The 26,668-nt window shown below is 53.1% G+C and overlaps 1 protein-coding gene across 3 annotated transcripts in view; it reads left to right on the forward strand.

Annotated features, from left to right (window-relative positions):
* Positions 1 to 15,819: 15,819 nt before the first annotated feature.
* LOC127580686 (uncharacterized) overlaps positions 15,820 to 26,668 on the forward strand; it is a 34,709-nt gene continuing 23,860 nt past the window's right edge. For 2 of the 3 annotated variants that reach the window (XM_052034436.1, XM_052034435.1), the window contains exon 1: positions 17,371 to 17,558. The gene's annotated coding sequence lies outside the window, so the exon portion shown is untranslated. Of the gene's footprint in view, positions 15,949 to 17,370; positions 17,559 to 26,668 lie in introns of those variants that run through there. The other variant, XM_052034437.1, reaches the window with a different exon arrangement.

Consider the following 26,668-nt stretch of genomic DNA (forward strand, 5'->3'; position numbering starts at 1 on the left):
CATACCTCTTCCCACCATGACTCTTGTAAGGATGCCATCCACCTTCTCTAAGTTCTCCACCTCTGCCGCACTTGCTCTCAAAATGAGGCCTTCTATTCCAGGACATTTGAAATGTCCTCCTTTTTCAGGACGCTACTACCGCGGAGGTGAAAAACAATATCTGTTGCTGCAAATGTGGCCAGCAATGACCACCTCCATCTCCTGCCCCATGACATTCAAAGGCAGTGCCATTGCGAAGTTCCTTAATGCCAACGTCCTGGTTTCACCTTTGACCAGAAACTCTGATTGGTTACATACATGCTGTGGCCACAAGAACAGGTCAGGGGCTGTATATCCTGTGACTCACCGTCCAAAGGGCAGCAGTCAGGAGTTGGATGGAATACTCTCCAACAGGTAGGATTGGTACAATTCCAACGACAGGCAAGGAGCTTGACACCATCAAGGCTGTTGGCACCCGGTCCAATACCCTAAACGTTCACTCCTTTCACCACCAGCACCCATTGGCTGCAGTGTGTGTACCATCTACAAAACGCACTCTTTACTCACTCTGACTACCCCAATACCCGCGCAAACCCATGATCCCTACCCCCAAGGAGCAGAAGTGCAGCGGACCCATGGGAGCACCACCACCTCCATATTTCCCTCCAAATCACATATCATCCTGACTTGAAAATATATCGCCATTCCTTTATGGTTGCTGAGTCTAAATCATGAAGCTCCCTACCCAATAGCACAATGGAAATCCCTTCGTTGAAAGGGTTACGGGCGTGGCTCGCCAGCTTCAGGAGCAGCAGTCAATCTGCTAGAGGAACTCAGCGAGCCGAGCAGCGTCTGTGGGGGGTGGGGAAAGGAATTGTCGACGTTTCAGGTCGAAAACCCTGCAATCAGGACTGAGAGGGGAGATGGCCAGCAGAATGAGGAGGGGGGGAAGTGGTGAGACAAGAAGCCAGGGGTGATTGGTGGACGGAGGGGGGTGTTGAAGGATGGCGGGCAGACCGAGGCAGGTAGCGGAGGGGGAGGGTTGGAGTTGGGCGACATGATAGATGGAGGAAGATGAAGAAAAAAAAGAGGAAGATGGAGCCTGGAGGTGTGTGGGGGAGGGTGAAGGTGGAGACGGCTGCTGGACGGTGATGTGGGAGCCAGTGCTGGCATCTCCTAAGTAGGGAAGGTGATAGTGGGAGCCATTAGAGGAGAGGTGACAGGCAGATGAACCAGGACCAGATGGGGGGGGGGGGGTGGGCGTGGGGGAGCCGGTGGGTGAAATCTGTGGGTGGTAGGTGAATGCAGCCGGGAGGGGGATGGAAATGGGCGATAGGAGACCGGAGGGAGAGGGGCGTTAGGAGAAGGGGCAAAAATAAGGAGAGCAGAAGAGGATCGGAAGGGAGGGGTGGTGGTGGTGTTGGGGTGAAGCGAACGGAGGTGAGGGTTTCCTGAAACTAGAAAATTCAATGTTCATACTTTTGGGTTGTAGACCACTCAGGCGGAATATGGGGTGGTGTTCCTATAGCTTGCGTTGGGCCTCGCCCACCTCTTCGCCCAGATGTTCATTTGGACTATGTAGGGGCAGTTCCTGCCCGATTTCTCTGTATTATGTTTGGTAACGATATTGTGCATTAACTTGAGATATTACTCGTCCCACCAATATTACATTTGCGAATAAAAAGCTGATTGGCATACAGTGAAATGCATTGATGTCTGCTTTGTTGAGTGGGATTTATGTGTGTTTTAGGTCAATTGTAAAAGTTCACAAGTCCGAGGAAGGTGGGAAAGTTTCCCTCACAGGGATCGGTGCTCGGTTGAGCGATTATCGAATAATTTGGACTGGAATTGGAAGGGAATTTCCAACATTGTGTCACGTCACATTGGGATTATTGCTCATACTGACCCAAATTGTGAAGCAATACAAGACGTCGTGAATAAACGTGCACCACGGGCATGTAAACGGCCAACGAATTTCAATGTAAGTGTGAGGTGCATTTTGTTGAGAAGAAAAGTCCGCAGCAAAAAGATCCTGTTGGAGGAGTAATTTGATAAGTGGCGGCACACATTAATAAACCCACATTTAAAGCAAACGAATTATTTGCTTTGATTTTCAGAAGGATTACAGAAGTTATGCAGAACTTCTGTAGAAACCTTAGTGGATCCCAGTTGGAGTACGGATCTGGTCTTCACGTTACAGAAGGGATACAAAAGCACCAGAACAGACACAAAAAGATGCAACATAGATGACCCTTGAGGGTTACCACAGAACTAAAAATCATTGAGGGCTTCCTAGTTTTTAATGGCATGGAGCTCAAACAGATATTCAAATTGTGAGGAACTCCCAAAATAGTAAAAATTATGAAATGGCGATTGGCCGGATAGCGTCTTTAAAATAGTGTAACCTTCCCGGGCAAATTATCAAACAGGATTTGACACCCAGTTGCATAAGGCTAATGTTAAGGGCCATGACGAATGCTTGGTCAAAGAGGTAGGTTTCAATGAGTGTCTTATTGAGAGGAAACGGACATAGACATGTACAGGGCTGAGACCTGAGCAATTTTAAGGCACCACAACTGACAGGTACAGAAGGTAGAAATGAAGATGAGATACCCCGGACTCCGAGGGTTTACAGGGCTGGAGGAGGGGGGAAGGGGTCGCGGAACTAAGGTGCCCCATTAAAGCAAGGACGAGAATTTGCTTTTGAACGAGGCCCTACACTTCTGGTTTGAAGGAGGGAGATGTGCTCTGGGCCATTGGTGTGTCCCTGGACTTGCGTTTAAAATGGCAGCCACTCTTTCAACCCTGTCCATCTGCCCATCACCCACACACTCCGCCCACTGGCTCCCCTCCCTCCCCACCCCCCACTGTTCCCACCTGCCCTCCCCACCTCCCTCACACGATCCCACCTTCCTCTCCCATCAGATTCCACCCTTGGTCACCTCCACCAGTCACCTCCCAGCCTCTGTTGCCCCTCCCCTCTCCCCTCTCCCCTCCTCCATCTGTCTATTGCCCCTCCTCACCTGGATCCACCTATCACCTGCCAGCTCTTGCTCCGCCCCTTCCCTACACCTCTTTATTCTGACCATCTCCCTTCTATCGTTTAGTCCAGGTGAAGGGTCTCGACCCGAAGCGTCAACTGTCCATTCCCCTCCACAAATGCCGCCTGACCTGCTGAGTTCCTCCAGCATTTTGTCCATTGCTCCAGATTCCAGCGTCCACAGTCTCTTGTGCTTCCCATTTATCTTGCTTTTTGCTTCTTGTTTTTTTAAAAAAAAATCATGTTCGGGGATAGCATTGGGTTTCCTCACTGAAGTAACAACTTAAATGTTAGGTCTAATCAAACTAACCGCATGTCATTTGGATATTCCTTCGCACCTACTTGCGGTAACAGAGGTCCGGCTACTTGGTGGCTTCCGGGCAAGACAGAAAAGAAAGAGAGACGGGGAAACAGAGCTAATGTTCGCTCCTGCCCTGGAACAGTGAACTGGTTACTGTTTTCCATTTCCAGATCTGTAGATCACCAACATTGGTCTGCCATTAGAAGCATCACTGCCAGCCCAGGCCCTCAGGCATGAATTGGGGTGATCCATGATCCCTTCTAGACTTAATATAGAATGGATGGTCGCGAAGGACGAATCAAATGATTCCTTTGCAAAAGCAAAAACAATTGCAGATGCCGGAAATCGGAAGCAACAACAGAAAATGCTGGACACACTCTGCCTGACTTGTTGAGCCCAGCGGTTTTGTCTTGTCTTTATGTCTGGTTCCTTCGTTCAGTTACGGCATCTTGTCCAAACAGCCTGCCCTCTCCTCCGTCAGCCGGTATTGCAGTGGGCCACTGCCGTTTGGGGCAGCCCGCTCAGAAATAACGGAGACTCGGCGGAGAGGGAGTGGGGTTTGGAGCGCGGGCAAGAAGCGGCGAGCGTGGTTGAGAAGGGACCGCTCTACAAATGCCAATAGTCTTTCTGGTCTTACCCGCAAGCTGTCGGCCACGCTCGTTCGCCAACCTGTTAGCTGGGCAACTGCAGAGAACTGATCCATTTCTGGGAATCGGTCGCGCTGACGGGATTAAGCCAATTTGCCCTTGAGCCTGTATCGCCATTCAACCTGGTCCAATACTGCAACGCAGGCGTCTCCCGTTGCTTCGCCTCTGACTTGAGGCAACTTTCACGCCAGCGGTGTGTTTCGACAAGGACGAATTATTCCCGAGGAGATCTTTGAGCTAAAGTCCCTCTGCTTCCCGAGAGCCGACCTCCACTCCTGAGGCGTTCAGCCGTTATTAAAGCAAAATTACCAGGCCTTCAGCGAAACAAGTCATTAGGTCCAACAGATCTATCCCAGAATTTGTACGTTCCACGCGGTTCCACTAACTCTCAATGGGGAGAAGGGAATCGAGGTGAAGCACTGGAGGACCTATGGAGGTTCAGTCATTGATCGCATTCGACACAGATCGGTGGATTTTTGGATGTGGAGACAAGTCAGGGAAACTGTGTTGAAATGAATGATCGGTCGTGATTTTACTGACGGGCGGAGCAAACTCGAGGGATTGAATCGTCTACTCCCGTCGTTATTTTTTTGTTTCTTACTTATATAAAATTATGAGAGGCATAGACAGGGTCTTTTTCCCAGGGTGGAAATGTCAAATATCAGATGGCGTAGTTTTAAGATGAGACAGGGCACGTTTAAAGAAGATTTGTGGGACAAGTTTTTTTTTCTTACACAGAGCGGTGGGTGCCTGGAACTCGCTGCCAGGGGAGGTGGTGGAGGCAGATATTTAAGCTTTCTATGCCTTGGCGTTTCAAGGGCTCATCTAAGCACTTCTCAAATGTTGCGTGAGCACCTGTCTCCACCACCCCATCAGTCAGTGTGCTCTAGGTTTCAACTACTCTCAGGCTGAAATTAAATAGAACATAGAACACTACAGCACAGTACAGGCCCTTCGGTCCACAATGTTGTGCCAACATTTTATCCTGCTCTAAGATCTATCTAACCCTTCCCTCACACCTCGCTCCCATTTCTCTATCATTCATGTGTCTATCTCAGAGTCTCTTAAATGTCCCTAATGTATCTGCCCCCACAACCTCTGCCGGCAGTGTGTCCCACGCACCCACCACTCTCTGTGTAAAAAACTTTCCCTGACATCCCCCTTATACCTTCCTCCAATTATGTCCCCTCGTGTTAGCCATTGTTGCACTGGGGAAAAGTCTCTGACTGTCCACTCGATCTATGCCTCTTAGCATCTTGTACACCTCTATCAGGTTACCTCTCATCCTCCTTCTCTCCAAAGAGAAAAGCCCCAGCTCGGTCAACCTATCCTCATAAGACATGCTCTCCAATCCGGGCAACTTCCTGGTAAATCTCCTCTGCACCCTTTTAAATCTTCCCCTTTAAATCTCATACCCTTTATTGTAAACCTATAGCCTCTTTGCCAAGGAGAAATTTGTCTTGTTATCCATCCCCTTCATGGCCCTCATAATTTTGTGTACTTATGGGGGCCCCCTCGGCCTCTTCCAGGCCCAGAAAAAAAGAAAAGAAAGGCTTCATCCCAGGTAAATACTGAAGAATCTCTTCTGCAACGTCTACACATCCTTCCTGTAGTGTGGCGACCAGAACTGCACACAATACTCCAGCTGTGATCTAACTAATGTTTTATGTACTTGGACGTAAGCTCCCTGTTTGTATTAAAAAAAACACGATGATGCTGGAGGAACTCAGCAGGCCAGGCAGCATCCGTGGAGAAAAGCAGGTGGTCAACGTTTCGGGTCAGGACCCTTCGCCTGCTTTTCTCCACGGATGCTGCCTGGCCTGCTGAGTTCCTCCAGCATCGTCGTGTTTTTCATCTGGATTCCAGCATCTGCAGTCCTTTGTCTCTCTCCCTGCTTGTACATTATATGCCCGGTTGACGAAGACAAGTGTCCCGTATTGTTCCTTATTGTACTGCTTCCTTCAGGGATCCTTGGACGTGTGTATCAAGGCCTTTCCCTTCCTCAGAGAGAGGATTTTGCCGAGGTAAAAATGGTATAGGCGATAGAGTTATTGGAAAGTGGGGTTAACTGTAAATCTCATTCAAAGTGCCTTCAAAGTACGATGGGTTGTATAGTCTCCTCTGTTTTACTACTGTTTGATGAAGTAGATAAATGGTTTAACGCAGGGGACAGAGAACAAGGAAGGTGCGTTTTTTAAAAGCTGGGTAATGGACTACTTGGGGTTAATGATTGAACGAGAGGCCATTGTCAACTCTGAAGTCCGGAGAGATGATTGAATGAACGAGTGATGTGGATACTGCATTTAGGAGACCAGGAGCGTTGCTCACCAGCAGGAGTGATGTAGGGATGAAAGAACAGAGAGTGCATGGATTTGACAATGCCGCTGGCCCAGAATTAATTAAAGCCGAGACTGGTTGGGCCCAGTAGCTGCAATCCATGTTATGAAGCACCCTCTCTGCTGGCGAGCTTAACAGCTGGAACTTATTTAGGTTGGGTCGTGGAATTTTCCACCACCAGTGCATTAAGTCACCCACAGCCCTTGAACCGTTGGGAGCGTCAGTCCCCTGGGCCCATCCTCGGAGCCTCGTTGACTTCCGTGTCTGCGCGGTGAAATGCGCTGGAGTCAGACGCTAGACTCGACGCGGAGCCCGGCTGAGGTGTGCCATTCATTTCACTGGGGTCGCTGACCTCGGTGAGGTAAAAGTAAGTAAAGATTTTATTTCAGTAAATATTCTTTAAATATTTCACACCAGTTAATTGCGTTGTTATAACGGCAATAACGGCAAGTTCAAATGATTAAATCTATGCCAACTGCTTTTAAGTATCTCTGATCAGAGAGATGGGAGTCCAGGTTCCACACTTGGGTCGGTAGTGGCTACTTACCGACCGCAGGCGGTTAGTGCAGCGGCCGGGATCGCGTTGGAGGCGGCAGCAGGCAAACAGGAGGCACGGGATGGGACGTGTGTGATCCTGCCCATTACGTTATAGATATTGGTTTGTTATTGTCCCATGTACTTACAGGGAAAAGCTTTTGCTTTGCGCGCCATCCAGACAGATTATGCCATTTATAGACAGCAGTGGACCAGCAGGGAGCTCACAATGATTAGACTATGTCAACGCAATCCGCCTACTGCATATCCCCAGGCCGTGCACTTTCTATACGGGATATATTTGTGTATTTTATCTTTTTCGGCAGCCCCTTGGACTCACTTCTACTTCTGTTGGCGAATGAAGCCAAGGTAGGAAAGGCAGATTCTTCCACATACGGGACAGCAGGAGGCTGACGGGGCGAGCGGTCATGGGCCAGAGATTCCAAAGTGTGAGTAGGGATGAAAAACACGAAGATGCTGGAGGAACTCACCAGGCCAGGCAGCATCCGTGGAGAAAAGCAGGCGGTCAACGTTAGGGGTCAGGACCCTTCTTCAGGACTGAAGATAGGAAAAGGGGAAGCTCAATATATAGGAGGGAAAAGCAGAGCAGTGATAGGTGGACAAAAGTGGGGAGTCGTGGTGGACACAAGGTGGTGATACGTAGATGTGGGTAAGAGATAGAGATAGGAGAGGAGGGGAGGGCAGATCCACCGGCCAAAATCTACAAGGAGGACTGACCCGGCAGATCTATTATCTCCGCATGCTTGCATTTCTTGAAGGAGGATTTGAGTCCTTCCTTTAATCGTTCCCTCCGTCCACCTGGTAAGGTCTTTCCATTGCAGAGCTTGGAATAGACTAGAGGAACAAAGGACTGCAGATGCTGGAATCTAGATGAAAAACACGATGATGCTGGAGGAACTCAGCAGGCCAGGCAGCATCCGTGGAGAAAAGCAGGCGGTCAACGTTTCGGGTCAGGACCCTTCTGGCTTGGGAGTCTCGGCATGTGAAAAAGAGGACTTCCCAGCATAATCAAATGAGTGTAACTAGAGACCCGAAATTGGGACTGGTGGTCTGGGAGAGGACTCTTGTCCTTCCAATGAATCTGCAGAGAATATCAGTGGTATTTTTTCAAATGCTCTGAGATACCTGCTGTAGTTAATCCAAGTCTCAGTAGCATAGAGGAGAGCACTGTTGTCGGTTAGACTGTGAGTTCTGTGGCTGATCCGAATTCTTGATCTTACACACCCTTCTCCTCAACTGAACAAAGCCTGTGCATGCGCAATGAAATCAGTGGTGAATTTTTGGCATCTGCCTTCGCTGAGAGATGGCTCCTGAGATGTGCAAAGTGGTCCATATTCCTCCAACATTTTGTGTGTGTGTTGCCCATATTTTCTACGTCCTTTGTTACCAGAGAGCAGTATGGTTCAACGGGAACAGGTTAGCAAAAGAACTTTGTTCTGTGGAAGTTGAGAGTAAGGTCCGCCCTTTTGTATGCTTCATTGAAAGTGTCAGTGATGGCTTGTAGCTCGACCTACATGTACACACAAACAAAAACATCATGCTTATTCCAGTTCACCTACTAAGGTTTGGTTAACCCAGATTCTGGAGTATTATCGCCATAGATTGGGCAGCTTCCAACTACTTCTGAAGGTTGACTCCATTCCCTTGGGAAGTGTGTTGGAGATTAGGTCCAACAATGCAGCGAGAAGGATTGAGAAAGTGGTTAGGAAATGATTCAGCCTTGTTTGACATCAGTCTTCACTGGGATTGATTCTGTGTAGATCCATTATGGTGCAATTGTAAAATGGAGATGAATTTCTGAGGGTAGCCAAATTATTCTGCATTGAACACTGAGATTACACCCAATGCCTCCTTCCTTTGGTAGCTGCCTTCTACTGCAACAGGAGGGTTCTGCACCCATTTAACCAAGAGAACATAAGAAGAAGTAGAAGAAAGAAGAGCTACACAGCTCTACCACCTCTCACTCTTGTAACCTTCAATGTTTAGGCCAAACTTCTTCAATCACAGGACAGCTTTCTCATTCCTGGAATCAATCTATTTGCTCCAAGGCAATCAGATTGTTTCTTAGGTACAGAGACCAAAACTACACACACGTGGTTTCAATACAGCCCTTACAATCTCTGTTAGACATTCACAGATGTGTAGTCTAATGCTTTTGCAACAAATGCAAAAAATGATACCTTTCTAAATGTCTTTCTTTCAAAAACCAGCAAACCAAGATCCATGGGACGTCATATTGCAGCTGTACAAAATATTGGTTAGACTGCACTTAGAGTATTGCATACAGTTCTGGTCACCACACTACAGAAAGGATGTGGTAGCAATGAAGCAAGTGCAGAAGAGATTCACCAGGATGTCACCTGGAATGGAGGGCTGTAGTTCTAAGGAGATTTTGGAAAAGGTGGGTTTATTCTTTAGGAAGCTGAGGGATGACTTATACAGGGTTATAAAATAATGACGGGAATCGATAGGACAGATGGTCAGAATCTTTCTTTCCAAGGGCAGAGGAAGTCTGGAACTAGAGGCCACAGGATTAAGGTTAGAGGGGAGAAAATTAAAGGGGATCTGAGGGGTAAGTTTTTCCACACAGAATATCTGAAACGAGCTGCCAGTGGAGGTGGTGGAGAATGTTGAATAGACATTTGGGCAGGCACTCTGACGGGAAAGGAATAGAGGAATACACGCCGTAGATAGGTATTGCATTCGGCAGGACTAAGGTGGGCCAAAGGGCCTGTTCCTGTGCTGTACATTTCAATAATTCTGTGTTCATCCAGGTGGTCTAATTTGTCACCAATTAACAAATATTGTTTTAAAATATCCAAACATACCGAATAAACTGACACTGTACTCCATTTGACACCTTTTCCACTTCCTTAATCTGTCTGTATTTCTTTGCAGATTCTGTGTCTTCCTCCCAGATGAATTTCCAAGCTAGCTATCAATAACCAGCAGGCTTGCTTACATTACATTCTGCCTTTGCATCTAGGTCACTAATGTAGACTGTGAGCAGCTAAGGGCAGAGGACTGGTTCCTGTGGTGCATGCACGTTTGTCGCCAGTTATAACCACATGACAGCTCACTATACTTCTCAAGGGCAAGCAGTAATAGGCAGTGATACCCCAGATCCCAAAATTGAATAATTTTTAAAATGGGATTTTAAAAATGGGGATCCCCATTTAGCTAGTTATGTGATATTATAATCCACGATTATGTCAACACAGCGTTGGGGTGTTGTAAACAGTTTAAAATCCTGTGCTTCCCCCCCCCCCCCCCCCCCCCCCCCCCCACCGATAAACACTCCTCAAGACCAGCAATTCCATTTGGGATATATGAATGTCAAGGATGCAAGTCTTAGAAACAGAAAACGGCTGTCTTCTTTCGGTTGACATAGGTTCTGAGACCAGTTCAAAATAGCTTTTCACCTAGATTTCGCAAACCATTGCTTTGCAGCACAGCTATGGACGTACAAAGACATTTCTGCACTAAGTGGACAGGTATACGGTATGTGCAGTTGATCGTAACTATGTAAATACGTAACCACAAATGTAAATATGTAACCACATACGATGAATATACACAGAATATCAGGCATACGCCTGAATATCTAATGCGTTTGAGTGAAAATTCATTCATTTGTATTGTTGAATTTGTTCTTTGCTCGGCATATGTGTTGTCTGATCTGCTGAATTTTCCCAGCACTTTTCTCCCCCGGGTAAACAGTATGCAGCATTCACAATATTTTGTTTTTATTTTGGTGTACACGCACATCTCAATGCTCAGCACACGAGGATAGTAAATCCTGCGTTGACTTAAAGTAACTTGAGTATCAGAAGGCATTTGATGTGTCTGTGTGTATGTGTGTGTGGGGGCGGGGGAGGGGAGGGATCTTATAGAGGATTTGGAATCCGTCGTCTGCACGCATCGCATTTAAAGGGTATTTTGACGTGTAGCTGCCGTCTGATACAGGAAGATAGTCTGAGGGTGGATGGCTTTGTTTCGACGGGCACAGACACGATAGGCCGTATGGCCTCCTGTTGTGCTGTAAATTTTCTACGATGTTATGACGCCCCGTCCTTTGTGGCTGTGTTTTCAGTCGAGCCGGTGGTCACTCCGTTCATGGACTCCTTTCTGTAATATTTAATTCTCCTGTACGTTGCGTTACGGGAAAGGCGGGGGGGCAAGGTGGACACGGAGGCCGAGTTTAGGAAACTGAAGACACTTCAATAAGCATTTGAAATGATGGAGTAAGGCTGATTGCTTTAGGGAAGTTCCATCGCGCATGCTCTGGGTGAGTGCTGGTTCTGGTTCTGATGATGCGGTGGTAGCTCAACAGGTTGCAGTCAGGACTGGGAAATGATGGAGCTTCTCTTTTTTGTGTTTTAAAGCCAACACAGGGAGCCAGCGGAGGCTTACAAGGATGATTAGTTAGCGGCCTTCTAGTAGCAAGTCTTCACGTTCTACCAGTCCACACCATTGAAATATTCAGGGATCTACGTAGACTTGAGTTGGGGATCACACAGAGTGCTGGACAGGTCCAATGGGAGACACCAAAGATATGGATCCTGGGTGGAAGTTCCAGTAGTGCCGGGAGGGAGGTCACGTGGCTGGAAGGGCTGGTTTTGGGGGTTGGAAGCTTTTGGTTGAAACAAAAAAACTGATTCTTCGAAAGCCAACTATTGTCCGTCTGGAATCGGGATAGATGGGCTTTGAAACAGAATTCGGACCAAGCGTTCGATTAAGATGCGTAAAGTGAGATCCGGGGGAGGCCGCGGGGAGATGGATACCTTCACGGGCAAGGAGAAGAGGTTCCATGTGGAATGGGTCCGATTTTGCCGGTTTAGTGACTGCAGAATGAAAACACAAAGTGGCAGATGTTCGAAAGCCGAAATAGATAACCCGAATTGCCGGCAATACTCAACAGGCCAAGCGCATCTGTATAGGGGGAAACACTTAATACTTCAGGTTGATGGCTTTGATTGGCATCAGAGGTGAATAATTGGATCGCCACTTTGGGTTATGGTGGATTGTATTGAATAAGTCTGATGTTCACGTGGTATCAGTGAAGAACCCCATCCCTGGCGGTAGTGTATTTAACTCCGTTGCATCAAATGGAACTCGTCAGATCTGCATCCCTGCCTTCACTAACCCGGATTCAGCAATTCTTAACTGAAAACAATCTACCCAACTCAGTTCCGGAACTTTCATTGATCGAAACAGATTCTGCTGGGTGTGGTTTCGAGATTTCCATCACCCCTTTTGAAGTGGGCCCCAACATGAAGCCTGATAGTTTATTGTTAGGTTGTGTTACTTAACCTAGGGCACCTGACCAGAGGAAATGAGTTGTCTCTACCTACCCTTATGAAATCCTTTATTCATCTTAATTGACTCCATTAGTCTTTACTCGAAGGAATGTAAATCCAATATATATGCAATTTGGTCTAACTAACGCAAACGAGAAAACCTATCACACTTATACTTGGTTTGGTCAATGCACAACTAGCCCCACTCCTGTATAACTCTGCACTTCTGGACAACCTAGCAATATGACGCGATGTTTTATGAGCAAGTCACACGTTGAAATGGATCTACCGCGGGGGAGGGTTAAATCGAGCTAATGATCATTTCTGGTGAAATCACGCCCATTGACAAATTGGTCCAGACACATTTGGGTTTAGTGCGGCCTTGCACGTAACCTCACTCAGATTGAATTGCGGCGGCTTTTTCACTGTTTACAACCTTTAGGTTCATGTCAGTTGTGGGCTGCGTGCTGCAGTCTCTTCCTCCCTCACCCGCACATTCGGGGACCAGTCATGGCACAGCGATTGACTGAGCAGGACCATCTGATGGGGAAAGCGCAGACACGCAGCTCAACATTAACCCCGCCCCTTGCAATTTACCTCACCTTGATGGCAGCCTTTTTTTAACTTGCATCTGTCACGTGGCTTTAATCTGGAGACATCTGTGAGCTCAGACTCACCTTGCAGTGGTCGGTGTGGCAAATGGTTCAGCTGTTGCAATGTCATCATGCGCCCCAGAATGGAATTACACAGGACCCACATTGGTGCTTGATTCTATGTGCAAACGCCCTGGCACTTTAACTTGTTTTGTCCAATTTTATTCTGCAATGAATCTGAATAGACACAGCATTATAGACCGCACATGCTTAGCTCACCAAAAGCGGACGAAACCTAATTTCTTTGGCATATATGTGTAATACCTCAGCAAGCACATTCCATCCGCGAGCAAAACCATCTCCAGGAAGCACTTTTATCAAGTGTGACAGGAGCATTGCCAGTATGCATGTGAAGGATGTCCGTATGTGGACAAAAGACAGTCTGAGTCAGAAAGGTTGGGGATGAACCTGAATCACGGGAGGAAACACTAAACTACAGGCCTCACTGGGAGAGGCTAGAACACAACGGTAGTATGAGGGAGCTGTGGAAAGGCTTCGCTTGTGCTGAGCACACAGTTATTACCACAAAGCAGGTTTTTGCATTACTACTTTAAATGATTTGCATAGAGGCGCTGCCAGATTTAAAAGTAGAAAACCACAGCTGAAATGGCGGTGCGAAGGCTAGTGCTGCAGTCTCACGGCTCCAGAAATCCAGGTTCGATCCTGACCTTGGGAGCCATCAGTGTGAAGTTGGTCCACTCCCCTCCGGCTGTGTGTGGATACCCACCAGCTGGTCTGGTCTCCTGTCAGAGGTTGGGAGCTGGCGTGGAACTGGTGGAACATGCAACCATTTCCACGTGGTAACAAGCAGGCAAAACAGATACCCTGGAAACAAACTAACATCGCGGAGGGACCTTGGCAGTTAACCTTTCAGACTGCTAACCTGTCATCAGAACTGGGAAAAATTAGGGTTAAAACAGGTTTGTCTGCAGCTGTGACACCTTACTCTGCATTTTGTATTGTTTTACCTTGTAATTCACTGTGTGGATGATTGATCTGTATGAACGGTATGCAAGACAAGTTTTTCCACTGTACCTCGGTACAAGTGACAATAATAAACCAATTCCAATTCTAAGTTGCTGAACAAGGGGCAGAGAAGAACAAGAAGGGATGTTGATGGAGAGTGGGTGGTGAGATTAAATAATAAAAGTGGTGGTGGAGTTGACTGGAAGAAGGTTAGAGAGACTAGTGAACAGCAAAAGGTATGTCTGGAAAATGTGTAAATAGGAAGAAGAAAATGAAATCTGAACTTACTGGGGGAGGAGAAAACCACCCACGCAAAAATATGAGATGCAAAGCTGTAATGGTTGATTATCTGAAATGGATTAATTCTTTGTTAAGTCCAGAAGATGAAGTGTTGTTCTTCAAACCAATGTTGATCTTCTTTGGAACGGTGTTAGAGGCCAGTGAAAGAGAGGTTAGAGTGAGACTGGGATAGAGAGTTACAGTGACAGTTGTGGTCATCGGTATGGACTGGTTGGAGGCAGTCTGCAAAGCGGGCACCTCATCCACGTTTGTTCTCTTTCTCCCAATGGAGAGGAGACCACATTGTTAGCACCAAATGAAATACACCACGACTGACAAGTGAAGTACTGCTTCATCCGGAGAAAGTGTTTAATGACCTGGCCAGAGAGGATGGAGGAGATAAAAGCACAGGTCTTGCACTTGCACTCTACCGGGGGAGGGGGTAAATCGGGCTAGTGATCATTTCTGGGTGAAACCACGCCCATTGAGAAATTGGTCCAGGCACGCTTGAGTTTAGTGCGGCTGACGTTCTCTTTTGATCAGCCGTGTGCCCAGTGATGTCATAGGTGCCATGAGAGGAGGGGAGAGGTGTTGCTCTTCTCCTCAACTTGTATTCTTACTTTCTATGCAATGGGCGATCTCTTCATTTCCTTCACCCTCTTATCTGCATTGAAATCATTTCCAAGTATAAGTTTATATTCATTAAGATTGCCCAACCCTCTCAATTTTGTGCCATCCACAAACGCAGATCTTGTTCACAATTCCAAAGTCTAAATCATTAATATACATTGTGAGCAACAGTGGCCCCAGTCGGTCTGCCCCTCTCAATAGCTATTCTTTACCCTTTCTGTCCAGCAACCAGCAACCAGTTCTGCTTAGGGACACAAGCGACCGCAGATGTTGGAATGTGCAGCTAGAAACGAGCAGCTGGAGGAACTCAGCGGGTCGGACAGCATCTGTGGAGGGAGATGGGCCGTCGACATTTCGAGTCGAGACCCCCCATCTGGACTGGATGGCATGGACTTTACCGTTAACGTCCATGCCAACATTATTACATTTTAGCCTCTAGATTATTTCTCCCTGTTCCTCTCCTTTACAAGTTCCATTCTTTCCTATTGTGACATGATTCCATTTTCGGTAATATGGACACCAGAAATACGCAATGCTGGCAGACAAGGTTTTGACACAGATTTATATAATTTCGACTTGCCCGCGTTGTTCCTTTCGGCAGAAACATCATCTATATCTCAACAAAAGAAAACGATTCCTTGGGTCACCTACACAAACCCCCACTTTGCCTTTGATTTCTCGGTTTAAAAAAAGGAGGCAGGATTGCGACTGGGATATGAGGGGTAAGTTTTGTTCCACAGAGTGTGTGTGCAATATCTGGAACGCGCTGCCAAATGAGGCGGTGGAATCAGATACAATTACTACCTTTAAGAGGCATCTAGACAGACGGTTAAATAGGCAAGTCATAGAAGGATTTGGTCCTACTGTGGGAAAGGGGTTTAGTGTAAACAGACATGGACGTGATGGGCCGAAGGGCCCGTTTCTGTGCTGTAGGACTCTACGACTGGAAGTGGAGTACTGGACACGACGACTGAACGAAGGGATGCGTTCTCAGAGGGATATATTCTTAATGCAAGTGTCAGCCTATAGGGGACTCAGGGCCCGGGTGTTTGCAAAACACGGAGAATGCACGATTAGCTTTCAAAGGCCGGTGACTCTGGAACACAAATCTCCAGAGAGCTTCAGACCACGTGGCTCCGTGACCTCGAAGTGGGCTGTTACCCAGAAAGCCCGAAACCGGCAGGAGGAACAATAGCGTCTCCAGCTGCCGGCTGATTGACAGTTGCATTTGCTGCACCCGGGACGCCGCACCATTGCACTGGTGAGTTAAGAGACTTCAATACATGTTCCTTTGGTTCTGAGTCAGCTCCAGTTCGCCCACTGGCTTATCCGCAACATTATTAAGCTGATATTTTCCAACAAGAAGAACCGCGGGACGTGAAGTGGGAAAAGCCTTGCACCGTGTTCACAAGCAGTTAATTGATGTTTGTTCCGTCTGGTAAGAACATAAAGCTGCTTCTTAAATGTACTGTATCAACTGACAGGCGCGCACTGTGGGCAACAGTGCCCTCTGTTAGCTCGTTGTCAGAATAACTAGGCCGATGAAATAATAGTTCTTTGTAAACGGTTGTCTCATCTCCGATTTCACCCCGTGCAGGTGTTCACTCATTGGTTACTGAATCCTCGAAGTCGCTCGGCCAGCCTCATTGTCCTCTGTGCTGTTCTTTTTTTTCGTGTACAGTGGGGGGGGGGGGGGGGGGGGGGGGTGGTGGTGTGGGTGGTGGTGGTGGAGGAGAGTGAGTGAGACCCAAAGGACCGACATTTACGGCTGGATACTGCCGGAATCCAGGCCTCGGTGACGGGTGTCGCCTGCCCCCTCTCTGCATTCCAAGCAACTGCACTTGTCCGCGTCGTCAAACTCAGAAATGTGTTTGCAGGCGAGAGACGACGCGCTTTTCGGCTGTGCTTGACATTTACTGCGCGCCTCCCGCGTTTTGTTGTCATCTCTTCCCCAGTCTCGCTATTGTAATGCCAGCCTCTGCCGTTAAGTTCTCTGTACCCATATTATATCCTTTCCATTTTTTAAAACGGACACTCTGCAACCAATTCCCCTTCTACCTGTCGTGAGCACCTAAAAAGCCTGAAAGACACCCACTCCCACCTGATTTGGATTCCTCGGTGCTTCTGCAATCAACCTGAGAAATGCTCCCTGCTTGTTAGCTATTCCTTGAGTTTTGTCCTTGCCTTCGATACACTTCTAATTTCCCGTCAACGTTACAAGGCCTCGCAAATGATTTTCCTCCACCCCCACCCCCACCCCACCACTAATTTAACCACACCCTGAAACTATCTCCAAAACAAAAACTACCAGTTTCGCGTTCCCACGCTCTGCAGTATTTTTTGAATTGCCTCAAATGAATGCAGTCATCGAATTTGCATCCAGATTGCATTTATTCGGAATTGTACTTCGCCACGTTGTATTGCCTCCCATAAGAATTCGTTTACGTTTAATTTGCAAGAGTGAGTGCAAGTGCGGGTGAAATCACAGCCACATGAGAGAGCCAAGCTAGAAGTATCCGCAGCGTGGGATAGGAGTCTCTCAGCTGAACACCGGGCGCTCAGCAAGTGCGGGAAATAGGGGTGCCTCAGTAAAATCGGCAGCCGGGGGTGGAGAAGCAGTGTCGCGGCATCTCTGGATTTAAAACCAACAGCGGACACAAAGCACAGGGCGGAAGGGAGAGAGCACAGAGCACCCGGTGCTGCATGTTGCAGCCGGAGTTGCACTGCCTGCGCCCTGTGCCCACTGTCCCGGCCGGGGTTGCCCGGCGACTCGGCCCCCGCGCTGATTGACAGGTGGGCGGGGCCAGCGCAACGGCAGGCCGGCGGCGAGCAGCGGCGGGCCGAGCGGGGCTGCCGGGCCCTCCGCCTCAGGTAATCGCTTCCCCTGGCCCGCAGGCCAGCCCGAGGGCGGCGCTGAGGGAGGGAGGGAGGTGGGTGGGGAGGGAGGGACTAGAAGGGGAGGGGGGTTAGCGGTCTCGCCGGCCGGACGTGGGTTCCCGGGCCGTCTGTCACGGGCCTGTAGGCCCCGCTGCGACGGTCAGTCGAGAGCAGCGCTGTGGCGGCGGGGGGAGGCCCGGCCCACTGCCGCCGCCGCCATTTGAAAGCTGGAGCGAGGTGCCGGTCGGAGGGCGGCCAGGGGGCGGCGCTGCCGAGCGGGGGGAGGAGGGAGGAGGGGGAGGAGGGGGGAGGAGGGAGAGGGGGGAGGAGGAGGGGGAGGGGGGAGAGGGGGGAGGGAGGAGGGGGGGGAGGGGGGGGAGGAGGGGGGGGGGGGGGAGGAGGGGGGGGGGGGAGGGGGGGGAGGGGGGGGAGGAGGGGGGGGAGGAGGGAGGAGGGGGGAGGAGGGGGGGGAGGGGGAGGAGGGGGGGGGAGGGGGGAGGAGGGGAGGAGGGAGGAGGGGGGGGAGGGGGGGGAGGGGGGGGGGGAGGGGAGGAGGGGGGAGGGGAGAGGGGGGGGAGGGGGGAGGAGGGAGGAGGAGGAGGAGGGGGAGGGAGGAGGAGGGAGGGGGAGGAGGAGGAGGGGAGGAGGGGGGAGGGAGGGGGAGGAGGAGGGGGGTAGGGAGGGGAGGAGGGGAGAGGAGGGGAGGAGGGGGAGAGGAGGGAGGAGGGAGGAGGGGGAGGAGGGTGAGGGAGGGGAGGGGGGAGGAGGGGGGAGGAGGGGGAGGGGGAGGGGGAGGGAGGGGGGAGGAGGGGGGGAGGGAGGAGGGGCGGAGGAGGGGGGAGGGGAGGGGGAGAGGGGAGGGGAGGAGGGGGGGAGGGGAGGAGGGGAGAGGGAGGGGGGAGAGGAGGGAGGTGGGGGAGAGGGGAGGGCGGGAGAGGGGAGGGGGGGAGGGAGGGAGAGGGAGGGAGGGAGAGGGAGGGGGGGAGGAGGGAGAGGGAGGGGGGGGAAGGGGAAGGGGGGGGAAGGGAAGGGGGGGGAAGGGGGGGGAAGGGAAAGGGGGGGGGAAGGGAGGGGGTGGAGAGGGGGGGAGGGAGTGGGGGAGAGGGGAGGGGAGAGGGGAGACGGATGGAGGGGGGAGGAGGGAGGGAGAGGGAAGGGGGAGGGGGAGGAGGGAGGGAGGGGGGAGGGAGGGAGGGAGGGGGAGAGGGAGGGAGAGGGAAGGGGGAGAGGGGAGGAGGGAGGGAGAGGGAAGGGGAGAGGGGAGGGGGGAGAGGGTAGGGGGGAGGGGGGGAGAGGGAAGGGGGAGGGGGAGGGGGGGGAGAGGGTAAGGGGGGAGGGGGGGAGAGGGGAGAGGGAAGGGGGAGGGGGAGAGGGGAGGGGGGAGAGAGGGGGGAGGGGAGAGGGGAGGGGGAGAGGGGGAAGAGGGAGAGGGAGGGGGGAGGGAGGAGAGAGGGGGGGGGGGGAGGGGGAGAGAGGGGGAGGAGAGAGGGAGGAGAGAGGGGGAGGAGGGAGGGAGGAGAGAGGGGGAGGAGGGAGGGGGAGGGGGAGGAGGAAGAGAGGGGGAAGGAGGAGAGGGGACTGAGGGGGGGAGGGAGGGGGGGGAGGGAGAGGGAGGGGAGGGGGAGGGAGGGGAGAGGGGGAGGGGGAGGAGGGGGGAAGGGGGAGGGGGGGAGGGAGAGGGGAGAGGAGAGGCGGGAGGGGAGGGGAGAGGGGGGAGGGGAGGGAGGGGGAGAGGGAGGGGGGAGAGGGGGGAGGGGGAGTGGAGGGGAGGGGGGAGGAGGGGAGGAGAGAGGGGGAGGAGGGAGGGAGGGGGAAGGGAGGAGAGAGGGGAGGGAGGAGAGAGGGGGAAGGAGGGAGGGAGAGGGGGGAGGGAGGAGAGAGGGGGAGGGGAGGGAGAGAGAGGGGAGGAGGAGGGGAGGGAGGAGAGAGGGGGAAGGAGGGAGGGGGAGGAGGAGAGAGGGGAAGGAGGGAGGGGGAGGGGGAGTGAGGAGAGGGGGAAGGAGGGAGGGGGAGGGGGGAGGGAGAGGGAAGGAGGGGGGGAGGTGGGGAGAGGGAGAGGGAAGGAGGGAGGGGTGGAGGGGGGAGGGGGGGGGGGGGAGGGGGAGGGGGAGAGGGAGGGGGAGGTGAAGGAGGGATGGGGAGGGGGGAGAGGGAGGAGAGAGATGGGGAGGGGGGGAGAGGGAGGAGAGAGGGGGAGGGGGGGAGGGAGGAGAGAGGGGGAAGGGGGAGAGGGGGGAGGGGGAGAGGAGGGAGGGGGAGGGGGAGAGGAGGGAGGGGGAGAGGGGGAAGGGGGAGGGAGGGAGAGAGTGGCGGAGCGAGGGGGAAGGGAGAGAGGGAGGGGGGGGAGGGGGAGGAGGGGGGAGGGGGAGGGAGGGGGGGAGGGGAGGGAGGGGGAGGGGGGGGGAGGGAGGGGTATGGGGGGAGAGGGGGGAAGGGGAGGGATAGGGAGGGGGAGGGATGGGTGGAGGGATGGGGATGGGAGGGGGAGGGAGAGGGGGGAGGGAGAGAGAGGGGAGGGGGAGGGATGGGGGATGGGTGGGAGAGGGTGGTGGGGTGGGGGAGTGGTGTGGGGTAGGGGAGTGGCGTGGGGCGGGGAGGGCAAGAGGATTGGGGAAGGGAGTAGGAGTGGCGGGGCGTGAGAGGAAAGGGAGGAGGGGAGGTCGAGGGTGAAGGGCAGGCGGGTGAGGGGGAGGAGTAAGGACAGGAGGGGAGGGGTGAGGTGAGGACAGGAACAGATGAGGGATGGAGGTTTGAGGGAGAAGAGGAAGAGGAGGAGGGTTAGTGGGGAGTGTGGGCGAAGAACAGGAGGATGAGGAGTGGTAGAGGGGCTGATTGGAGGAGGAGAGGAAGGGGAAGGGGAGCAGGCATGGGGGGATTGATGAAGTGGGGAGGAGGATTGGCGAGGGAGGGAGGGACAGGGAGGAGGAGGAGAGAGGGGGCAGGGAGTAGGAGGGGGAGGGGAGAGGCAGGATGGTGTGTGGGGCAGAGCGAAGGGGGGAGGAATGGAGTGCGGGTTACAGGGAAGGAGTGGGACGGAAGGGTAGGAGGAGAGGGGAGCTGGGTAGGAGGAGGGTGGGAGGGAAGAGGCAGGAGATGGAGGGAAGGTGTGGGAGGGAGGGATAGCGGAGGGGAAGGGGTGTGGAGGAAGGCAATGGGGTGGGGCAGGAGGAGTCGGAATGAGTGGCGGGGTGAGAAAAATTGAGAGGGAGGGGCAGAGGAGGAGAGGGATGTTGGAGCGGCAGCAGGAAGGAGGTTGTTGGGGGGCAGGGTAGGTGGGAGGGAGAGGCAGAGGTGGGAGGTGCAGGAGGGCGGGGCAGGGAGGGGGAGGGTTGGTTAGCAGGGTCATGTGGGAAAGGGTGATGAAGCGGGCTGGGGGGGGGGAGTTCTGTTGGGGAGTTGATTCTGGCCAAGGCTGGAATAAGGGGGGTGGTCTAAAGATGGGGCTGGGGAATCGAGAGGGGAGGGGGAACGAAGAGGGAGGGAGAGACAATTAAGGGGAATATATGGGGGAGGAGGTCGAAGGAGATTGTGTAGGGCAGTTGTGGAGCATGGGGTTCAGCGTGTTGATGACGAGGAAGGGGATGTGAGGGGGTAGAGTGCCATTGAGATTAGAGAGGATTGCAGGGGATGCTCGGAGGCGGAGGAAGTTACAGTGGGCGTCAGTGGTGGGGAGAACTGGGGTTTGGGGTGTGGCACTGCTGGGGAGGATGTGTGTTTTTATATGGGTGGCAGGGTGGGAATTGCGCTGGGGGATTGAACGAGGTGGAGGTGAATGAAGGACAGTGGGCTCGAGGTTGAGGGTTTGAGGCGTGAGGAGGATTTTAAAGGTGAGGGTGGGTTTATGAGGTGGATAAGTGGGTGTAAGGTGGGGTTGGCTGATGGTGTACGAGTGGGAGCAATTGGAGGGGTATTGCGTGGGAGTGTTGAGGGCATTGAGGAGAGGAGTGGGAGGTGGGGTTAAGGGGAGGGGTTGGTGGGAAGGAGATGTGGGGGATTGAGTGTGGTGCGAGGAGGGGAAGGAGTGGGTGTAGTGAGGGTCTGGTTGAGGATGGAGGGGATGTGAAGGTTGGGGATTAGAAGGGGAACAATGGACGAGTGGTGGGGACGGTGACCAAGGAGAGAAGGGGTGAGGGGTTAAAGGAATTGAGGGGTGGATGGTTATGGGGAGAGGCATCCAAGAGGGAATGTGTTTTGGGGCATTGGACGTCGGTAGGGTCAGGTGACAGGGGTTCAAGAAGAGGGAGGGGGATAGAGGGTGGGAGGATTGTGGGGAGGGGCAGGGTGAGGGGATTGATGAGGGTTTAGGGGTAGGGGTTGGAGAGGGGGCGTGGCTTCAGGAAGAGCTGCTTGAGGTGGGAGGTGTTGAGGGCTGGGTGGGGAGGGGAGAGAGGGTTCCATGGGGAGGCGAGGTGGACGGATGGAGATTGAGGCAGAAGGGTGTTGAGGGGTTGGGGGAGCAGATCGAAGGGACCGGTGGGTGGAATTGAGGGGTGAAGGGGTATTGGAGAGATCAAGAGGGAGGTGTCTTGAGGGGTGAGGGAATTGAGGGTGGTGGTTGTGGGGAAGGGGCATTTAGGGTGGGGTTTATGCAGGGTGAGAGGGCGAGGGAGGGAAGAGGATTCGGGGAAATAAGTTATGGATGGAAATGAGGATTGAGGCCGTTCCTATGTGGGTCGACGGGGCATTTGATGATTTAGGTGGTATTGGGAGTCCTGGAAGGTGGTGCATCAAGAGGGGGGTGGAAATCACCGGGGTGAGGATTGAGAGGGGTCACTGGGTTGGTGACTGAGGAGAGAGGTCTGACAGGAGACAGGAGAGTAAGGTTCAGAGGGTTGTGGGGAGGGGACGAAAATTGAGGGGGGGGTGATTGTTGAGGTGGTTGTCGATGGCTTTAAGAGGGAGGTGGATTGAAGGGGCTGAACAAGGATGGGCAGTCAAAGGGGAGGATGAGGGTAGAGTGCAAGGGGTGGTACTGAGGGATAGGGAAGGGGTGTGAGGGCATCGAATGGGGTTTCCAGGGGCACTGTATGGAATGAGGGGCCGAAGAGTGGAAATAAGTTGGGGGTCAAGGGAGAGAATCTCGGTGGTCGCGGAGGAGTGCTTTGGTGGAGAGAAGTTTGGTGTTGGATATGGTGCCGTGCGAGGGGTGTGAATCACAGTGGGGATCAGGAGGATGGGTCTAGGGGATGGTAAGTGAATAAGGAATGAGGAGGCATGATAGGGCATCAGGAGGTAGGGATGGGCCAGCTGAGGGAGGGGAGGAGTGGTTGAGGATGCTGAGGGTGGTGGGGAGTTGGGCGTGAGGGGTTGGAGGCGAGGAAGCAGGTAGAAGAAGGGAGAGAGCAACAACCTAGGGGGAGTGGAGGGGATGTGAGACTGAGGGTACAGACCGGAGGAGAGGGGTCAAAGTAGAGGGCAGCAGCTGCGAGGAATCGGGGGGGGGGGGTGTGAGGAAGAGGGTGGAGAGTGGAGGGTGTGAGGAGGGTCAGGGTGTGAGGGGGGAGGGTAGGCTTGGGAACAGGAAGGAGGAACTGTGGGATTGAGAGGGGTTTTCTGGGGAAGAGAGCGAGGGATTGAGGGGAAGGTGTTGAAGGGAAAACGGATGTGAGGGTGGAGGGGAGGTGGTGTGATGGGATGGTCAAATGGCAGGTCAATGGGGAGCTGAGCGAAGAGGTGTGAGTTGGAGGCTCTAGTCGTTGGTCGAGGGAGCGTGCAGGTGGCACAAGGGCGAGGGTACGGAGCGGGGTGGAGGGGCTGTGAGGAGTGGTGAAGTGTGGGAGATGGAGGAGGAGAGGTGTTGGGGATGGATGGTTGGGGAGTGGTCCAGTGGGTGATGATGGAGGAGAAGAGGTTTGGAGGGGATTGTGGCAGGGGCTGGGTCTGCAGGGTTATGGACATGGAGGGGAGTGGGAGGGCTGGAGGGCAGAGATGGGTGTGGTGGAGGGCGGATTGGGAGGGTTGGCTGTTGAAGGGAAGTGGTGTGGGGGGGGGGGGTGTGTGGGTATTCCAGGGGATAATCGAGGGGAGAGGAGGAGATGTTATAGCAAGAAAGGGGTACATAGAGGGTGTGGGGAATCAATTGGTGGGTGGGTTCAAGAGGTGTCTGGTTCTGAGAAGGGCTTTTGAGGGCGATAGAGGGTTTAAGGAAGGTTTGGGGCTGTGGTCATAGAGCAGTGGGGGCTCAAGGTTGGACTGGGTGAGTCAGTCAAGGATGAAGGGGAGTGGGAAAGGGTTAGAGCGTGAAGTGAGGGGGTGGCAAGGAGACGGGGGGCAAGGGGCTGGGATTTGGAAGGAAGTCAGAGGATTCACAGGTGTGGGAGTGGGACAGTGGGGAAGCGTGCAGCGGGGATTTTGAGGGGACAGGAAAGGTGGTGGTGAAGTCCCGTCGTGTGCTGTTGACGGTGGCCAAGGACCTGGGGTGAGGGAGGGTATCAGGAGTGGGTGGTGGGTTGAAGAGAAGGTGTGAATGATGTGGCAAGAGGACATGGAGAGGTCGGGCGTCAAAGGGGGAGGGGAGGTTGAAAATGGATGGTAGGAATTTTTGGGTAGGGGTGAGAGGAGAAGCAGGTGTGGGGTAGGGGGAGGGCAGGGGAGAGAGAGGGAGGGAAGGGTTGTGAGGAGGAGGGGAGTGGGGCAAAGAGGGAGAGGCGTAGGGAGTGGAGATAGGGGGAGAGAATGTGAGTGGGGAATGGGAGAGAGCACGGTGGGAAGAGGGGGAAGAGGGCGGTGGAGAGGTCGGAAGGGTGGGGAGGGTGAGGGTGGGGATGTGAGGGGGTGGGGGTGGGCAGGGGAAGGTGGGATGAGCAGGGGTGAGGGGAAGGATGAGAGTGGGGGGTGGGGTATGTGAGGGTGGGGGGAAGGGGGATGAGTGAGGGGGCGGGGGAAGTGGGGTGGTGGGAGGAGGGAGGGGATGAGAGTGGGGGGTGGGGTATGTGAGGGTGGGGGGAAGGGGGATGAGTGAGAGGGCGGGGGAAGTGGGGTGGTGGGAGGAGGGAGGGGATGAGAGTGGGGGGTGGGTATGTGAGGTGTGGGGGAAGGGGATGAGTGAGGGGGCGGGGGGAAGTGGGGTGGTGGGAGGAGGGAGGGGATGAGAGTGGGGGGTGGGGTATGTGAGGGTGGGGGGAAGGGGGATGAGTGAGGGGGCGGGGGAAGTGGGGTGGTGGGAGGAGGGAGGGGATGAGAGTGGGGGGTGGGGTATGTGAGGGTGGGGGGAAGGGGGATGAGTGAGGGGGCGGGGGAAGTGGGGTGGTGGGAGGAGGGAGGGGATGGGGAAAGGGCGGGAGGGGCAGGGAGGAGGCATAAGAGGGAATGAGGGAGAGGTACAGAGGGGTGCTGTGGGATCGGGAGAGTGGGGGACGGAGGTATGGGGAGGGAGGAGGGCAGGGAGACGGGGGGTGACGAGACGCGGGGAGGAGGGAGTCGGAGGGGCATGGAGAAAGGAAGTGAAGGAAAGATGGTCAGGGTGAGATGGGTGGGAGGGTGGGGCAGTGAGACGGAGGGGAGAGGGTGGAGGGGTGTTTTTAGATGGGTGGGGCGGGAAGGAGAGGGTTGGATAGGTGGGGGTTGGGACCGAGGGAGGGAGAGGGCCGGCGAGAGGAGTGGTGGAGATGGGAGGGAGTGGGCAGGATACGGTGGCGGCTTGAGAGAGGCTGGGAGAGGGAGAGGTGGGGAGGGGTACAGAGAGAGGAGTGACAGTGAGGCGTGGGGTTAGGGTAGGAATGGGAAGGGAGAGTGGGACAGTGGAGCCAGGGCGGTAGAGGGGTGGAGGAGGGAGAGGGGAGGAGTGGAGGGGAGAGGGGAGGGGACGGGGAGGAGAGGGATGCGGCCCGTAGGATACAGTCGAGAGAGGGAGAAAGTGGGAGGGAGGGGCGGAGGGTCGAGGGAGAGGGGACGCGATAGGCAGTTGCCCTCGAGTAGGAGAGGCGGAGCGGAAGTGAGGGCGTGGGAGAAACAGTGAGGGCGGGAGAGAGTCGGAGGGAGAGAGAGCAAAAACAGAGTGGAGACGGACAGCGGCAGAGAGAGCGAGCGTGGGACAAGCAGAGTGAGAGGGCGAAGTTTGAGGTTTTTTTTCCCTTGGCTGACAAGAGGAAATCAGCTGGGGGGTGGAAGAGAAACAGTGAAGTGTAGCGGCTGTTGACCTTAACTGAGACTGATAATTGCTGAAAAAAGTGAAGGTCGTTGCGACTGACGAACGTAATGTTTGACATGCAGCAACTGCACTGGAGTCTTGTTCGTAACTGGTTTAAAAAGCTTCATGGAATAGGTTAGGGTCGCATTTGAAACTATTGCGATTAGTGACACTGGTAAATGTAGTTCATTCTTGAGGACCATTTGGAAAAGGCAGGCGAATGAACTACCAGAAACCCTCAGCTAATTCTGCCAGAAATCTGAAATAAAGACAGAAATTTCTGGAGGTAGTCACCAGGTCAGGCAGCATCTGCGCAGAGAGATTACTTTCGCAAGAACTTGGAAAAGTTAGAATTGAAAGGCAGAAAGTTTCAGAGAAGGGGGAAGGTTGGGAGAACAAGACGGAGTTTGGAGCCCCAGAACGACTATCACATACCCGATGAAAGGTCATCAACCCGAAATGTCCAGTGTTTCCCTCTTCATTGATGCTGCCTGGCCTGCTGAGAAATTACAGCACTTTCTGTTTGAGTTGATAATTGCCGTTGTCGAATGCACAAATGCTGGGTTATCACTAAGAACGAAAATGAGCAGATATAATTACGGCTCAACGCCTCAAAAGTCAATATATGGTGTAATCATGGCAAAGGTGCCTCAGAGAGAACGAAAGTAACTTCTATGCGAAAGATCTTGGACAAAAAAAAATTTATGAGCGCATGTAACTAAAGGTGAGATATTTATTGATCAGGATCGGGTGCGAGGCAGGAGTGTACAGGATACAGCAAAGCTTGTGGAGCCTTCATCCACCAGCAGGCGAAACCCGAGTGAAGCCCTTTTGTATTCCCACTGCGGGCTGACCAGTTGTTGCCTGTGACTGATGTGTGGCATTTCACCTTCCAGCTTCTGGCACTATCTCCCCTCCCCACCCCCCACCCGGTTCTACCTGCCCATCAATCTCTCCTCACCTGGACCCACCTCTC

This window comes from Pristis pectinata, chromosome 20 (assembly GCF_009764475.1).
Source record: "Pristis pectinata isolate sPriPec2 chromosome 20, sPriPec2.1.pri, whole genome shotgun sequence".
NCBI lineage: Eukaryota > Metazoa > Chordata > Chondrichthyes > Rhinopristiformes > Pristidae > Pristis > Pristis pectinata.